The following is a 19,267-nucleotide window of genomic DNA, read 5'->3' as shown; positions in this document are numbered from 1 at the left end:
TCATCAATACGGCCCACTGAACATCCCCTGTGGAATCTGTTATTCATCAATACGGCCCACTGAACATCCCCTGTGGAATCTGTTATTCATCAATACGGCCCCGCAGCCCACTGAACATCCCCTGTGGAATCTGTTATTCATCAATACGGCCCACTGAACATCTCCTGTGCCGTTTCATTCTCTGGAATCATGAGACAGAACAATATGTCCTGGTGAACAACATCCCCGACATGTATAGAGAACAAAAGTCAATGCACTTCGGTCTCCAAGTGTCATACGTAAAATGAAAACTAATATTTGCTAGATAGCGTTAGCTATCGCTTGTTATCCATCTGCTTTTTTAAATAGTAATCCAACCTGTTTTCAGCATTTTGTAATAGTAATCCAACCTGTTTTCAGCATTTTGTTTGTTCCATGACTAATCAAAGCTAGTTTCTCATTCTCTTTCTTGTTTCTCTGCAGCAGATATACTGTAAAGTGGGGAGCAATATGTCTGGAACATCAACACAATCACAGTGTTCAAATCACAAAACGTATAGAATCACATTACATATAGAATCACAATACGTATAGAATCACAATACGTATAGAATCACAATACGTATAGAATCACATTACATATAGAATCACAATACATATAGAATCACAATACGTATAGAATCACAATACGTATAGAATCGTGAGAACCATGAGAATCACAATACGTATAGAATCACAATACATGTAGAATCATGAGAATCACAATACATGTAGAATCACAATAGGTATAGAATCACAATACATATAGAATCATGAGAATCACAATACATGTAGAATCATAAGAATCACAATACGTATAGAATCATGAGAATCACAATACATATAGAATCACAATACATGTAGAATCATAAGAATCACACTACGTATAGAATCATGAGAACCATGAGAATCACAATACGTATAGAATCACAATACGTATAGAATCACAATACGTATAGAATCACAATACGTATAGAATCACAATACGTATAGAATCACATTACATATAGAATCACAATACGTATAGAATCACAATACATATAGTGAGAACCATGAGAATCACAATACATGTAGAATCATAAGAATCACAATACGTATAGAATCATGAGAACCATGAGAATCACAATACGTATAGAATCATGGGAATCACAATACGTATAGAATCGTGAGAATCACAATACGTATAGAATCACAATACATATAGAATCACAATACGTATAGAATCATGAGAATCACAATACGTATAGAATCACAATACGTATAGAATCATGAGAACCACAATACGTATAGAATCATGAGAATCACAATACGTATAGAATCACAATACATATAGAATCATGAGAATCACAATACGTATAGAATCACAATACGTATAGAATCATGAGAATCACAATACATATAGAATCACAATACGTATAGAATCACAATACATATAGAACCACAATACGTATAGAATCACACTACATATAGAATCACACTACATATAGAATCACAATACGTATAGAATCACAATACATATAGAACCACAATACGTATAGAATCACACTACATATAGAATCACAATACGTATAGAATCACACTACATATAGAATCACAATACATATAGAATCACAATACGTATAGAATCACAATACATATAGAATCACACTACGTATAGAATCACAATACATGTAGAATCATGAGAATCACAATACATATAGAATCACAATACATATAGAATCATGAGAATCACAATACATATAGAATCACAATACATATAGAATCACAATACATATAGAATCACAATACGTATAGAATCACAATACATATAGAATCATGAGAATCACAATACATATAGAATCACACTACGTATAGAATCACAATACATGTAGAATCGTGAGAATCACAATACGTATAGAATCACAATACGTATAGAATCACAATACGTATAGAATCACACTACATGTAGAATCACAATACATATAGAATCACAATACATATAGAATCACAATACATATAGAATCACAATACATATAGAATCACACTACATATAGAATCACAATACATGTAGAATCATGAGAATCACAATACATATAGAATCACAATACATATAGAATCACAATACGTATAGAATCACAATACATATAGAATCACACTACGTATAGAATCATGAGAATCACAATACATATAGAATCACAATACGTATAGAATCACAATACGTATAGAATCACAATACATATAGAATCATGAGAATCACAATACGTATAGAATCATGAGAATCACAATACATATAGAATCACAATACATGTAGAATCACAATACATATAGAATCACAATACATGTAGAATCACAATACATATAGAATCACAATACATGTAGAATCATGAGAATCACAATACATATAGAATCACAATACATGTAGAATCACAATACATATAGAATCACAATACGTATAGAATCACAATACATATAGAATCACACTACGTATAGAATCATGAGAATCACAATACATATAGAATCACAATACGTATAGAATCACAATACGTATAGAATCACAATACATATAGAATCATGAGAATCACAATACGTATAGAATCATGAGAATCACAATACGTATAGAATCATGAGAATCACAATACGTATAGAATCATGAGAATCACAATACGTATAGAATCATGAGAATCACAATACATATAGAATCACAATACATATAGAATCATGAGAATCACAATACGTATAGAATCATGAGAATCACAATACGTATAGAATCATGAGAATCACAATACGTATAGAATCATGAGAATCACAATACATATAGAATCACAATACATATAGAATCACAATACGTATAGAATCATGAGAATCACAATACGTATAGAATCATGAGAATCACAATACGTATAGAATCACAATACGTATAGAATCACAATACGTATAGAATCACAATACGTATAGAATCATGAGAATCACAATACGTATAGAATCATGAGAATCACAATACGTATAGAATCATGAGAATCACAATACATATAGAATCATGAGAATCACAATACGTATAGAATCACAATACATATAGAATCATGAGAATCACAATACGTATAGAATCACAATACGTATAGAATCACAATACGTATAGAATCACAATACGTATAGAATCACAATACATATAGAATCACAATACATGTAGAATCACAATACATATAGAATCACAATACGTATAGAATCACAATACATATAGAATCACAATACGTATAGAATCACAATACGTATAGAATCACAATACATATAGAATCACAATACATATAGAATCACAATACATATAGAATCACAATACATATAGAATCACAATACGTATAGAATCACAATACGTATAGAATCACAATACATATAGAATCACAATACATATAGAATCATGAGAATCACAATACATATAGAATCACAATACGTATAGAATCACAATACGTATAGAATCACAATACGTATAGAATCGTGAGAACCATGAGAATCACAATACATATAGAATCATGAGAATCACAATACGTATAGAATCACAATACGTATAGAATCACAATACATATAGAATCATGAGAATCACAATACGTATAGAATCACAATACGTATAGAATCACAATACGTATAGAATCACAATACATGTAGAATCACAATACATGTAGAATCACAATACATGTAGAATCACAATACATGTAGAATCACAATACATATAGAATCACAATACATATAGAATCACAATACATATAGAATCACAATACGTATAGAATCACAATACGTATAGAATCACAATACATATAGAATCACAATACATATAGAATCACAATACATATAGAATCACAAAACGTATAGAATCGTGAGAACCATGAGAATCACAATACATGTAGAATCATAAGAATCACAATACGTATAGAATCATGAGAATCACAATACATATAGAATCACAATACGTATAGAATCGTGAGAACCATGAGAATCACAATACATGTAGAATCATAAGAATCACAATACGTATAGAATCATGAGAACCATGAGAATCACAATACGTATAGAATCACAATACATGTAGAATCACAATACGTATAGAATCATGGGAATCACAATACGTATAGAATCACAATACATATAGAATCATGAGAATCACAATACGTATAGAATCATGGGAATCACAATACGTATAGAATCACAATACATATAGAATCGTGAGAATCACAATACATATAGAATCACAATACATATAGAATCACAATACATATAGAATCACAATACGTATAGAATCACAATACGTATAGAATCACAATACGTATAGAATCACAATACATATAGAATCATGAGAATCACAATACGTATAGAATCACAATACGTATAGAATCACAATACATATAGAATCACAATACATATAGAATCACAATACGTATAGAATCACAATACATATAGAATCACAATACGTATAGAATCACACTACATATAGAATCACAATACGTATAGAATCACAATACGTATAGAATCACAATACATATAGAATCACAATACGTATAGAATCACTATACATATAGAATCATGAGAATCACAATACGTATAGAATCACTATACATATAGAATCATGAGAATCACAATACGTATAGAATCACTATACATATAGAATCATGAGAATCACTATACATATAGAATCATGAGAATCACAATACGTATAGAATCACAATACGTATAGAATCACTATACATATAGAATCACAATACATATAGAATCACAATACGTATAGAATCACAATACATATAGAATCACAATACATGTAGAATCACAATACGTATAGAATCATGAGAATCACTATACATATAGAATCATGAGAATCACTATACATATAGAATTATGAGAATCACAATACGTATAGAATCACTATACATATAGAATCATGAGAATCACAATACGTATAGAATCACTATACATATAGAATCGTGAGAATCACAATACAAATAGAATCACAATAGATATAGAATCACAATACAAATAGAATCACAATACATATAGAATCACAATACATATAGAATCACAATACGTATAGAATCACAATACATATAGAATCACAATACATATAGAATCACAATACGTATAGAATCACAATACATATAGAATCACAATACGTATAGAATCATGGGAATCACAATACGTATAGAATCACAATACATATAGAATCACAATACATATAGAATCACAATACGTATAGAATCACAATACATATAGAATCACAATACGTATAGAATCACAATACAAATAGAATCACAATACATATAGAATCACAATACAAATAGAATCACAATACGTATAGAATCACAATACGTATAGAATCACAATACATATAGAATCACAATACAAATAGAATCACAATACGTATAGAATCACAATACGTATAGAATCACAATACATATAGAATCACAATACGTATAGAATCACAATACAAATAGAATCACAATACGTATAGAATCACAATACGTATAGAATCACAATACGTATAGAATCATGAGAATCACTATACATATAGAATCATGAGAATCACAATACGTATAGAATCACTATACATATAGAATCATGAGAATCACAATACGTATAGAATCACTATACATATAGAATCGTGAGAATCACAATACAAATAGAATCACAATACATATAGAATCACAATACAAATAGAATCACAATACGTATAGAATCACAATACGTATAGAATCACAATACGTATAGAATCATGAGAATCACTATACATATAGAATCATGAGAATCACAATACGTATAGAATCACTATAAATATAGAATCATGAGAATCACAATACGTATAGAATCACTATACATATAGAATCGTGAGAATCACAATACGTATAGAATCACAATACATATAGAATCACAATACATATAGAATCACAATACATATAGAATCACAATACGTATAGAATCACAATACATATAGAATCACAATACGTATAGAATCACAATACGTATAGAATCACAATACGTATAGAATCACAATACAAATATAATCACAATACGTATAGAATCACAATACGTATAGAATCACAATACATATAGAATCACAATACGTATAGAATCACAATACATATAGAATCACAATACGTATAGAATCACAATACATATAGAATCACAATACGTATAGAATCACAATACATATAGAATCACAATACGTATAGAATCACAATACGTATAGAATCACAATACGTATATAATCACAATACATATAGAATCACTATACGTATAGAATCACAATACATATAGAATCATGAGAATCACAATACGTATAGAATCACAATACATATAGAATCACAATACGTATAGAATCACAATACGTATAGAATCACAATACGTATAGAATCACAATACATATAGAATCACAATACGTATAGAATCACAATACGTATAGAATCACAATACGTATAGAATCACAATACGTATAGAATCACAATACAAATAGAATCACAATACGTATAGAATCACAATACGTATAGAATCACAATACGTATAGAATCACAATACGTATAGAATCACAATACATATAGAATCACAATACATATAGAATCACAATACGTATAGAATCACAATACATATAGAATCACAATACATGTAGAATCGTGAGAATCACAATAGGTATAGAATCGTGAGAATCACAATACGTATAGAATCACAATACGTATAGAATCACAATACATATAGAATCATGAGAATCACAATACGTATAGAATCACAATACATATAGAATCATGAGAATCACAATACATATAGAATCACAATACATATAGAATCACAATACATGTAGAATCGTGAGAATTGTGAAAACCACAATAGAGTACATATCATACAGTATATATCATATAAGCATAGTGATATCATATTGTGAGGTCCCTGACGATTCCCCCATGCTGAGAGTGACCAGGTTTGTTTCCCTGACAATTCCCCCATGCAGAGTGACCAGGTTTGTTTCCCTGACGATTCCCCCATGTTGAGAGTGACCAGGTTTGTTTCCCTGACGATTCCCCCATGCTGAGAGTGACCAGGTTTGTTTCCCTGACGATTCCCCCATGTTGAGAGTGACCAGGTTTGTTTCCCTGACGATTCCCCCATGCTGAGAGTGACCAGGTTTGTTTCCTGACTGAGAGTGACAGGTTTGTTTCCCTGACGATTCCCCCATGCTGAGAGTGACCAGGTTTGTTTCCCTGACGATTCCCCCATGCTGAGAGTGACCAGGTTTGTTTCCCTGACGATTCCCCCATGCTGAGAGTGACCAGGTTTGTTTCCCTGACGATTCCCCCATGCTGAGAGTGACCAGGTTTGTTTCCCTGACGATTCCCCCATGCTGAGAGTGACCAGGTTTGTTTCCTGACGATTCCCCCATGCTGAGTGAGACCAGGTTTGTTTCCCTGATTCCCCCATGCTGAGAGTGACCAGGTTTGTTTCCCTGACGATTCCCCATGCTGAGAGTGACCAGGTTTGTTTCCCTGACGATTCCCCCATGCTGAGAGTGACCAGGTTTGTTTCCCTGACGATTCCCCCATGCTGAGAGTGACCAGGTTTGTTTCCCTGACGATTCCCCCATGCTGAGAGTGACCAGGTTTGTTTCCCTGACGATTCCCCCATGCTGAGAGTGACCAGGTTTGTTTCCCTGACGATTCCCCCATGCTGAGAGTGACCAGGTTTGTTTCCCTGACGATTCCCCCATGCTGAGAGTGACCAGGTTTGTTTCCCTGACGATTCCCCCATGCTGAGAGTGACCAGGTTTGTTTCCCTGACGATTCCCCCATGCTGAGAGTGACCAGGTTTGTTTCCCTGACGATTCCCCCATGCTGAGAGTGACCAGGTTTGTTTCCCTGACGATTCCCCCATTCTGAGAGTGACCAGGTTTGTTTCCCTGACGATTCCCCCATGCTGAGAGTGACCAGGTTTGTTTCCCTGACGATTCCCCCATTCTGAGAGTGACCAGATTTGTTTCTCATGTCCATACTGTTGATCAGTGGTTTGTTTCAGTTGCACCTATGACGGAGACACATCAGGAAAACCCCTAACTGGCTCTGACACTGACCAGATGGTTGTAACCTGATTATATGAAGTCATCTCAACCAGAAAACCAGTTTACAACCAGCTCACTCTGCCTAGAATGACCATGGAAACAAGCACATCAAAGAGACAAAGTGATAAAGAATATATAATGTATTTCTATGTGATAAACTCACTCAGCCACTGGATAATGCTATCTTCCTCCTTAAAACTGACACTTTGGGATTTTTGGCAATGAAGCCCTTTATCTACTGACCCAGAGTCAGATGAAGCCCTTTATCTACTGACCCAGAGTCAGATGGGGCCCTTTATCTCTTGACCAAGAGTCAGATGAGGCCCTTTATCTACAGACCCAGAGTCAGATGAGGTCCTTTATCTACTGACCCAGAGTCAGATGTGTCTCTGCGAGCAGTTTGAAGGAAGTTGCTAACTAGAGCAATTGTTAACTAGCGTTAGCACAATGCCTGGAAGTCTATGGGTATCTGCTAGCGTTAGCACAATGCCTGCAAGTCTATGGGTATCTGCTAGCGTTAGCACAATGCCTGGAAGTCTATGGGTATCTGCTAACGTTAGCACAAAGACTGGATGTCTATGGGTATCTGCTAGTGTTAGCACAATGCCTGAAAGTCTATGGGTATCTGCTAGTGTTAGCACAATGCCTGAAAGTCTATGGGTATCTACTAGCGTTAGCACAATGCCTGAAAGTCTATCGGTATCTGCTAGCGTTAGCACAATGCCTGGAAGTCTATGGGTATCTGCTAGCGTTAGCACAATGCCTGGAAGTCTATGGGTATCTGCTAGCGTTAGCACAATGCCTGGAAGTCTATGGGTCTCTGCTAGCGTCAGCACAATGACTGAAAGTCTAAGGGTATCTGCTAGCATTAGCACAATGCCTGGAAGTCTATGGGTCTCTGCTAGCGTCAGCACAATGACTGTAAGTCTCTGGTATCTGCTAGCATTAGCACAAAGACTGGAAGTGCTAATGTAATTTAGAGGTAGTTTCACCAGCCAATGCTAACTTTCTTCTTACTGGACACATGCAAAGGGTATCCATCTGACTATTACTGTGAAAGGGTCATGTTAACATGTCAATTCTTTTTAACCTTTATTTAACTAGGCAAGTCAGTTAAGAACAAATTCTTATTTTCAATGACGGCCTAGGAACAGTGGGTTAACTGCCTGTTCAGGTGCAGAACGACAGATTTGTACCTTGTCAGCTCGGGGATTTGAACTTGCAACCTTTCGGTTACTAGTCCAACGCTCTAAGCTACCCTGCCGCCTATATTTAATACATGTGAAAATGCTCATTTGACATGTCTTTTTTGTTGTTGTAAGGGATTAGAAGAGACGGTATGGGTAACAATGAAACTCACTCAGCCATGAGCCAGACACCGTGGACAGCTCCGTCCTCCTCATTGATCAGAGCCTTGATATCTTCTAGGGATTGGTCCAGGGTCCCAGGCTGCACAGGACAGGGAAGCAATGTGTTAGATTACAATTCAACCTTTAAAATGGGACAAGAGCCACGTTAAAATATACGTCTTGCAGTTATGAGAGCTAAAACTTCAGAATTATTTCGACCATTAGCGATCACTGTCATCTGAGTCACAGTGAACTTGAATCTGCTCTGTTGAGAGGGACTCAGGTGGCTGATATACTGTATATATGTCAAAATGGGAAATAAAATACATCTTATGATGCAAAACGCATCCTACAGGGATCATTTCTGTATTTAGAAAGTTACATATCTTGAAAACTTGATTGCTGACGAGCTAAATATTTTGGGACTATGTCCACACTAATGAAACAAAACAAAAAAAATAGAGTTTTACTTTAATACTTTTGAGTTTGTTTTGTTTGCAATACAAATGTTGTCCCTGACTTCAGAAGTTTTTCTTGATATTAAAATGGCTCAAAAGCGAAAGTGCGATTTTCACATGTGGAGTTGTCTTACATGTGAAAGTGCAAATTGGATTTTCAGAAAAAGTTATTAACATGTGAAACCACAAATTTTGCAGGTCTTAAGTAGGGCACTATATAGTGCACTACCTCTGATCAGGGCTGGCACCCTATTCCCTATATAGTGCACTACCTCTGATCAGGGCTGGCACCCTATTCCCTATATAGTGCACTACCTCTGATCAGGGCTGGCACCCTATTCCCTATATAGTGCACTACCTCTGACCAGGGCTGGCACCCTATTCCCTATATAGTGCACTACTTCTGATCAGGGCTGGCACCCTATTCCCTATATAGGGCACTACCTCTGACCAGGGCTGGCACCCTATTCCCTATATAGTGCACTACTTCTGATCAGGGCTGGCACCCTATTCCCTATATAGTGCACTACCTCTGACCAGGGCTGGCACCCTATTCCCTCTCTAGTGCACTCGTTTGAACAGGGCTGGCTCCCTATTCCCTATATAGGGAATATAGGGAATAGGGTGCCAGCCATGATCAGAGGTAGTGCACTATATAGGGAATAGGGTGCTAGCCCTGTTCAAACGAGGGAACACAGTGACATGTCAGTAAATACAGTGCCTTCGTAAAGTATTCAGACCCCTTAACTTTTTTCCACATTTTGTTATGTTACAGCCATATTCTAAATGGATAAAATAGTTTTTCCACCACATAAATTTGGCCAATTTATAAAAAATGTAAAACTGAAATATCACATTAACATACGATAAGGATTCAGACCCTTTAATTCAGTACTTTGTTGAAGCACCTTTGGCAGCGATTACAGCCTCGAGTCTTCTTGGGTATGACGCTACAAGCTTGGCACACCTGTATTTGGGGGGTTTCTCCCATTCTTCTCTGCAGATCCTCTCAACCTCTGTCAGGTTGGATGGGGAGCGTCGCTGCACAGCTATTTTCAGGTCTCTACAGAGATGTTCGATCGGGTTCAAGTCCGGGTTCCGGCTGGGCCACTCAAGCACATTCAGAGCCACTCCTGCGTTGTCTTGGCTGTGTGCTTAAGGTCATTGTCCTCTTGGAAGGTGAACCTTTGCCCCAGTCTGCAGTCTTGAGCGCTCTGAAGGTTTTCATCAATTATCTCTCTGTACTTTGCTTTGTCATTATGGGGAATTGTGTATAGATTGATGAGGAAAAATATATATTTAACCAATTTTAGAATAAGGCTGTAACGTAAAAACACATTTTTGAAAAAGAGAAGGTGTCTGAATCCACTGTAAAAGCTCAGATTAATGTGGTTAGTTTAGGAGTGTCTCGTTGGCCTGGCATCTGGTTAATCATTATTATATTTACTGTAGGAGTGGACAGACACAGCTGGTTGAGGGGGACGTTAATCTGGGGTCTTAATCTGATCAAACTGCATTGAGAGTAAATAAACGTGGCATTGTGGATCACTACAATAATTCAAATGTAATTCATCTGTGTAGTAGAACCATTGAAATGTTGATTTCACTTTACAGTAGTAGGTCTACTATGTGTGTACAATAAACCTTCACAGTAGTAGGTCTACTATGTGTGTACAATAAGGCTTTACAGTAGTAGACCTACTATGTGTGTACAATAAACCTTCACAGTAGTAGACCTACTATGTGTGTACAATAAACCTTCACAGTAGTAGGTCTACTATGTGTGTACAATAAACCTTCACAGTAGTAGGTCTACTATGTGTGTACAATAAACCTTCACAGTAGTAGGTCTACTATGTGTGTACAATAAACCTTCACAGTAGTAGGTCTACTATGTGTGTACAATAAACCTTCACAGTAGTAGGTCTACTATGTGTGTACAATAAACCTTCACAGTAGTAGGTCTACTATGTGTGTACAATAAACCTTCACAGTAGTAGACCTACTATGTGTGTACAATAAACCTTCACAGTAGTAGACCTACTATGTGTGTACAATAAACCTTCACAGTAGTAGACCTACTATGTGTGTACAATAAGGCTTTACAGTAGTAGACCTACTATGTGTGTACAATAAACCTTCACAGTAGTAGACCTACTATGTGTGTACAATAAGGCTTTACAGTAGTAGACCTACTATGTGTGTACAATAAGCCTTTACAGTAGTAGACCTACTATGTGTGTACAATAAGGCTTTACAGTAGTAGACCTACTATGTGTGTACAATAAGCCTTTACAGTAGTAGACCTACTATGTGTGTACAATAAGGCTTTACAGTAGTAGACCTACTATGTGTGTACAATAAGCCTTTACAGTAGTAGACCTACTATGTGTGTACAATAAGGCTTTACAGTAGTAGACCTACTATGTGTGTACAATAAGGCTTTACAGTAGTAGACCTACTATGTGTGTACAATAAGGCTTTACAGTAGTAGACCTACTATGTGTGTACAATAAGGCTTTACAGTAGTAGGTCTACTATGTGTGTACAATAAACCTTCACAGTAGTAGGTCTACTATGTGTGTACAATAAACCTTCACAGTAGTAGGTCTACTATGTGTGTACAATAAGGCTTTACAGTAGTAGGTCTACTATGTGTGTACAATAAACCTTCACAGTAGTAGGTCTACTATGTGTGTACAATAAGGCTTTACAGTAGTAGGTCTACTATGTGTGTACAATAAGGCTTTACAGTAGTAGGTCTACTATGTGTGTACAATAAGGCTTTACAGTAGTAGGTCTACTATGTGTGTACAATAAACCTTCACAGTAGTAGACCTACTATGTGTGTACAATAAACCTTCACAGTAGTAGGTCTACTATGTGTGTACAATAAACCTTCACAGTAGTAGACCTACTATGTGTGTACAATAAACCTTCACAGTAGTAGACCTACTATGTGTGTACAATAAGGCTTTACAGTAGTAGGTCTACTATGTGTGTACAATAAGGCTTTACAGTAGTAGGTCTACTATGTGTGTACAATAAGGCTTTACAGTAGTAGACCTACTATGTGTGTACAATAAGCCTTTACAGTAGTAGACCTACTATGTGTGTACAATAAGGCTTTACAGTAGTAGACCTACTATGTGTGTACAATAAGCCTTTACAGTAGTAGACCTACTATGTGTGTACAATAAGGCTTTACAGTAGTAGACCTACTATGTGTGTACAATAAGCCTTTACAGTAGTAGACCTACTATGTGTGTACAATAAGGCTTTACAGTAGTAGACCTACTATGTGTGTACAATAAGGCTTTACAGTAGTAGGTCTACTATGTGTGTACAATAAGGCTTTACAGTAGTAGACCTACTATGTGTGTACAATAAGGCTTTACAGTAGTAGGTCTACTATGTGTGTACAATAAACCTTCACAGTAGTAGGTCTACTATGTGTGTACAATAAACCTTCACAGTAGTAGGTCTACTATGTGTGTACAATAAGGCTTTACAGTAGTAGGTCTACTATGTGTGTACAATAAACCTTCACAGTAGTAGGTCTACTATGTGTGTACAATAAGGCTTTACAGTAGTAGGTCTACTATGTGTGTACAATAAGGCTTTACAGTAGTAGGTCTACTATGTGTGTACAATAAGGATTTACAGTAGTAGGTCTACTATGTGTGTACAATAAACCTTTACAGTAGTAGGTCTACTATGTGTGTACAATAAACCTTCACAGTAGTAGGTCTACTATGTGTGTACAATAAACCTTCACAGTAGTAGGTCTACTATGTGTGTAAAGTAAACCTTTACAGTAGTATACCTACTATGTGTGTACAATAAGCCTTTACAGTAGTAGACCTACTATGTGTGTACAATAAACCTTCACAGTAGTAGACCTACTATGTGTGTACAATAAACCTTCACAGTAGTAGGTCTACTATGTGTGTACAATAAGCCTTTACAGGAGTAGACCTACTATGTGTGTACAATAAACCTTCACAGTAGTAGGTCTACTATGTGTGTAAAGTAAACCTTTACGGTAGGATAAGTTTTAAAAAGTAGGCTATTATTACCCTCAAAACAAAGAACCTCTTGAGTTTGAACTGATTTAGTGCAGAAGTCCAACGGTTCCCCTTGGCCCCGGGTCCAGCTCCATCCCCGGGTCCAGCTCCATCCCCGGGTCCAGCTCCATCCCCGGGTCCAGCTCCATCCCCGGGTCCAGCTCCATCCCTAGCTCCAGCTCCATCCCTAGCTCCAGCTCCAACCCTAGCTCCAGCTCCAACCCTAGCTCCAGCTCCAGTATCAGGTGTAGGGGCTGCACACCCACTCTCTTCTGTCTCTACCTCGGGATGACCACTCTCCGGGACCTGGGGACTCTGGGCCTGGGGGCTCTGGGGCGGCTGGTTGCTCTGGGGCGGCTGGTTGCTCTGGGGCGGCTGGTTGCTCTGGGGGTCAGGTTGACTCTGGGGCCGAGGGGAGGTCTGGGTCGGGTCCAGATGAGAGGAGGACTGGGTCTCTGGTCCTAGTTCTGGGGGCTCCAGCTCCACAGCCTTGGAAGTGACTGTTTTACCCTCAGACATTGTCCTATGATGAGATCTGAACAAAAACGCACATACATTCTGCAATAGGAATATCCAGCTGAACAAAAAATTAGAGCAGCCGTTGATAATATCAATTAAAACAAATCTATCAGGTTTATCACAAGTTGCAACAGGGACCTGAACAGAAGAAGACAACGTGTCTAACTGGCCTCTTGAAGGCCCTTGTCTATTCTAATCAGACATATATTCAAACGTTCAGTAAATACCAACCCGAGAGGCTTGTAAGGAAGTCAAAACAAAACGCAGTGACGTTGTCAGGCTGCTACAGAATCACACAGTGTACAACAGACTACAATAATAATCAATCCATGTCCTTGTGCCTCCAGTCTGGTGTCAATCACTATCAACACAATCTTGAACAAACAAAACCTTGTAAAATCATGTGTATTAAAGAAAGAGAAAACATATCAATACACAAAGCATTGTGTTAATCAGTCTTTACTGTATATTCCCTTGTATTAATATTAAACATTGCCATTACGCATGTTATTTTACAGACTAACCCCACCACGGAAACCCATGAGATGTCAACTGTACCAAATGTTAGACCAGGGCTCATAGAGTTCTGGTCAGAAGGAGTGCACTGTTAGACCAGGGCTCATAGAGTTCTGGTCAGAAGGAGTGCACTGTTAGACCAGGGCTCATAGAGTTCTGGTCAGAAGGAGTGCACTGTTAGACCAGGGCTCATAGAGTTCTGGTCAGAAGGAGTGCACTGTTAGACCAGGGCTCATAGAGTTCTGGTCAGAAGGAGTGCACTGTTAGACCAGGGCTCATAGAGTTCTGGTCAGAAGGAGTGCACTGTTAGACCAGGGCTCATAGAGTTCTGGTCAGAAGGAGTGCACTGTTAGACCAGGGCTCATAGAGTTCTGGTCAGAAGGAGTGCACTGTTAGACCAGGGCTCATAGAGTTCTGGTCAGAAGGAGTGCACTGTTAGACCAGGGCTCATAGAGTTCTGGTCAGAAGGAGTGCACTGTTAGACCAGGGCTCATAGAGTTCTGGTCAGAAGGAGTGCACTGTTAGACCAGGGCTCATAGAGTTCTGGTCAGAAGGAGTGCACTGTTAGACCAGGGCTCATAGAGTTCTGGTCAGAAGGAGTGCACTGTTAGACCAGGGCTCATAGAGTTCTGGTCAGAAGGAGTGCACTGTTAGACCAGGGCTCATAGAGTTCTGGTCAGAAGGAGTGCACTGTTAGACCAGGGCTCATAGAGTTCTGGTCAGAAGGAGTGCACTGTTAGACCAGGGCTCATAGAGTTCTGGTCAGAAGGAGTGCACTGTTAGACCAGGGCTCATAGAGTTCTGGTCAGAAGGAGTGCACTGTTAGACCAGGGCTCATAGAGTTCTGGTCAGAAGGAGTGCACTGTTAAGACCAGGGCTCGTAGAGTTCTGGTCAGAAGGAGTGCACTGTTAGACCAGGGCTCATAGAGTTCTGGTCAGAAGGAGTGCACTGTTAAGACCAGGGCTCGTAGAGTTCTGGTCAGGGCTCATAGAGTTCTGGTCAGAAGGAGTGCACTGTTAGACCAGGGCTCATAGAGTTCTGGTCAGAAGGAGTGCACTGTTAGACCAGGGCTCATAGAGTTCTGGTCAGAAGGAGTGCACTGTTAGACCAGGGCTCATAGAGTTCTGGTCAGAAGGAGTGCACTGTTAAGACCAGGGCTCGTAGAGTTCTGGTCAGGGCTCATAGAGTTCTGGTCAGAAGGAGTGCACTGTTAAGACCAGGGCTCATAGAGTTCTGGTCAGAAGGAGTGCACTGTTAAGACCAGGGCTCATAGAGTTCTGGTCAGGGCTCATAGAGTTCTGGTCAGAAGGAGTGCACTGTTAGACCAGGGCTCATAGAGTTCTGGTCAGAAGGAGTGCACTGTTAGACCAGGGCTCATAGAGTTCTGGTCAGAAGGAGTGCACTGTTAAGACCAGGGCTCGTAGAGTTCTGGTCAGAAGGAGTGCACTGTTAAGACCAGGGCTCATAGAGTTCTGGTCAGGGCTCATAGAGTTCTGGTCAGAAGGAGTGCACTGTTAGACCAGGGCTCATAGAGTTCTGGTCAGAAGGAGTGCACTGTTAGACCAGGGCTCATAGAGTTCTGGTCAGAAGGAGTGCACTGTTAAGACCAGGGCTCATAGAGTTCTGGTCAGAAGGAGTGCACTGTTAGACCAGGGCTCATAGAGTTCTGGTCAGAAGGAGTGCACTGTTAGACCAGGGCTCATAGAGTTCTGGTCAGAAGGAGTGCACTGTTAGACCAGGGCTCATAGAGTTCTGGTCAGAAGGAGTGCACTGTTAGACCAGGGCTCATAGAGTTCTGGTCAGAAGGAGTGCACTGTACCGTAGGAAATAGGGTGCCTTATGGGACAAATAGCCTTTCTCTTGCATTCGTTCCCATGTTCTGTTGGCAATTCATGTTTGATAGCTTTGGTCACTGATTAGGCAATGTCTACCTGTATTCAATTGGCAATAATTAGACCTACTAGGTTTCATTCCGCTATAATTAGTAGATTTCATTATGCTTCGGTCTTGTAAAACGGTGTTAGACTTTAGTGCTGACAGTATTTCATAGAACGGAGCCATTCGGATACATTACGCACCAGAAATCTAACGTGACACATTAGTGTTTAGCTGTTTCTTCATTGAAACAATACCGGGAGGGAAAAAACTCCTTATTTCAAACAAATTGGGATAGTTTACAAGTATAGGCTACTTACCAGTTGGTATTTGTGGACTCTGGGACGTATTGTTGTCAGAGGAAAACGAGTGGTATGAGAGTCAGTGAAAGATGCGCAACTGCAGAGCATCAGGTGTTTCCTTGTTCCGTGTTGTAGGTAAATGGGCAGCCACGGAGACGTACACGGAAACACAACACACTTGTCGTTCACGGTAGTTTCGGTGCTGGACAATCTGTACACTGGGCCAGTAGCGAAGGAAGGCGACACTTCTCCCTGGGTCAGAGCTATTTAGCCTTAAACGAGCAAAAAGCTTAAGTTTAAAAAATAAATAACGCCGCTTTCTTGTAGTCTAAATGGTTGGAACGGCTTGAGAAGGCTGTTGCCTGCAGTCAGCTGCCGTATATCTGATACAAATTAAATGTAAAGTTCTATATTCAAATGTGTCTCAGGTATTACCCATGCCACCCATACATTGTCGCTACAGGCCTAGCTTATAGCCAGCTATTCACCCTACAAAAAATAATCAGTTTATGGGTATTTAAATATTCAAAGACACCCACGAAATGTGCCTACAGTCTATAAAAATCGCCCAGTGATTGCAATAAAATGTCATTTTATTGGCCGTATTTCAATTTCCAATTGTGACACTGTTAGGCCTTGTGTATGACAAATCTCTAAAGAATAGATCTTAGGATACCATACAAGCTATTCCTTGGCTATACACTCTTTTGTGCCTAAAATACCAATATTTAATTTCACCAGGTTTGACCGTGAGAGACAGACATTCATCTTTAAAACAATTTAATGACAGGAATGAGGTGATACATCATCAACCATCGACGCATCGTTCATCTATTCGGGCTAATCGTTTCTGAAATGGCGTGCTGTAAAGGCCACTCATTTCTTCTAACTCTTTTAAGGAGCCTAATTCTTATATTCTGTTAAGGGCTCGACGTTTAAACCCAAACCTAGTTCTAATCCTGAGGAACCGTCAAAGTCATGCTGACAGGCGGCGTTCTATAAAAGGCTTTGTGCGTATGATTTAGCTACACCTACGCATGGCAGGTCTATTTTCTATTTAAAGACAGAAAAACAGTCTGAATTCAGTGTTAATCTATTCTCTATCCGCCGAGACAGGAGAAAGTCTTCAGTATTGTTAACTGAATATCATAGAGCTGAAAGACCAGGAATCAATGGGTTATGGCCAGAGTCATGTCATTACTGCTCATTTATCTAATCACTGCTTTGATGTAATACGCTAATAATATGTTATTAAGTGTCCTCCTGTTTTAAATTCCTAAAGAAACTTTTAATTAGATAACCAGAAGCATTACTGATGGGTCCCCGACCCAGTGCTTTGGGACTTTAGGACTTCTGGGAATCATGTTGTATGTACACTACCGGTCAAAAGTTTGGGGTCACTTAGAAATGTTCTTGTTTTTGAAAGAAAAGCAAATTTTTTTGTCCTTTAAAATAACATCAAATTGATAAGAAACAGTGTAGACATTGTTAATGTTGTAAATGACTATTGTAGCTGGAAATGGCTGATTTTTAAATGGAATATCTACATAGGAGTACGGAGGCCCATTTTCAGCAACCATCACTCCTGTGTTCCAATGGCACGTTGTGTTAGCTAATCCAAGTTTATAATTTTAAAAGGCTAATTGATCATTAGAAAACCCTTTTGCAATTATGTTAGCACAGCTGAAAACTGTTGTTCTGATTAAAGAAGCAATACAACTGGCCTTCTTTAGACTAGTTGAGTATCTGGAGCAGTATCTGAAACAAAGACCTTTCTTCTGAAACTTGTCAGTCTATTCTTGTTCTGAGAAATGAAGGCTATTCCATGCGAGAAATTGCCAAGAAACTGAAGATCTCGTACAACGCTGTGAACTACTCCCTTCACAGAACAACGCAAACTGGCTCTAACCAGAATAGAAAGAGGAGTGGGAGGCCCTGGTGCACAACTGAGCAAGAGGACAAGTACATTAGAATGTCTAGTTTGAGAAACAGACGCCTCACAAGTCCTCAACTGGCAGCTTCATTAAATAGTACCCGCAAAACACCAGTCCCAACGTCAACAGTGAAGAGGCGCTCCAGGATGCTGGCCTTCCTCTGTCCAGTGTC

General features: G+C 38.4%; 1 pseudogene; it reads right to left on the bottom strand.

Annotated features, from left to right (window-relative positions):
- The window catches only part of LOC115122769 (tumor protein p63-regulated gene 1-like protein), an 88,868-nt pseudogene extending 71,381 nt beyond the window's left edge, over nucleotides 1–17,487 (bottom strand).
- Between the last annotated feature and the right edge of the window lie 1,780 nt (nucleotides 17,488–19,267).

The sequence above is a fragment of the Oncorhynchus nerka genome, linkage group LG24 (assembly GCF_034236695.1).
Source record: "Oncorhynchus nerka isolate Pitt River linkage group LG24, Oner_Uvic_2.0, whole genome shotgun sequence".
Classification (NCBI taxonomy): Eukaryota; Metazoa; Chordata; class Actinopteri; order Salmoniformes; family Salmonidae; genus Oncorhynchus; species Oncorhynchus nerka.
This window is presented reverse-complemented; position numbering and strand designations above follow the sequence as displayed.